The sequence below is a fragment of the Rhincodon typus genome, chromosome 12, assembly GCF_021869965.1.
Source record: "Rhincodon typus isolate 14 chromosome 12, sRhiTyp1.1, whole genome shotgun sequence".
NCBI lineage: Eukaryota > Metazoa > Chordata > Chondrichthyes > Orectolobiformes > Rhincodontidae > Rhincodon > Rhincodon typus.
In genome coordinates, this window is record NC_063343.1 from 21,126,838 (window position 1) to 21,127,282 (window position 445).

Consider the following 445-nt stretch of genomic DNA (forward strand, 5'->3'; position numbering starts at 1 on the left):
TTTCAGAACCCCCTTCCCCTCCCCCATTTCTGAAGAAGGGTCTTGGCCCGAAATGTCAGCCTTCCTGCTCCTCTGATGCTGCTTGGCCTGCTGTATTCATCCAGCTCTACACCTTGTTATCTCAGATTCTCCAGCATCTGCAGTTCCTACTATCTCTGAAACAAATAAGAATATACCAAGATGTGGGTTAAATGATCAAATAAGTACCAAAACTAAGTGTTTTATGATAACTATTATTCTGAATTTAAGAAAAAAAAACAAGACATAAACCTGTCTGAAATCATGCACTCTATTAATGAATTAGGTCTTCTGACTTCTCAGACCAGTGAGACTGAACAACACTTGCTATTCAGAACATATTTCTATCTGAATTTGTGCTCGCATAATTCTTGTAAAATATGAGAACTGTGAAATGTAACACCCAGATGGATTTTCGTAGCTACAG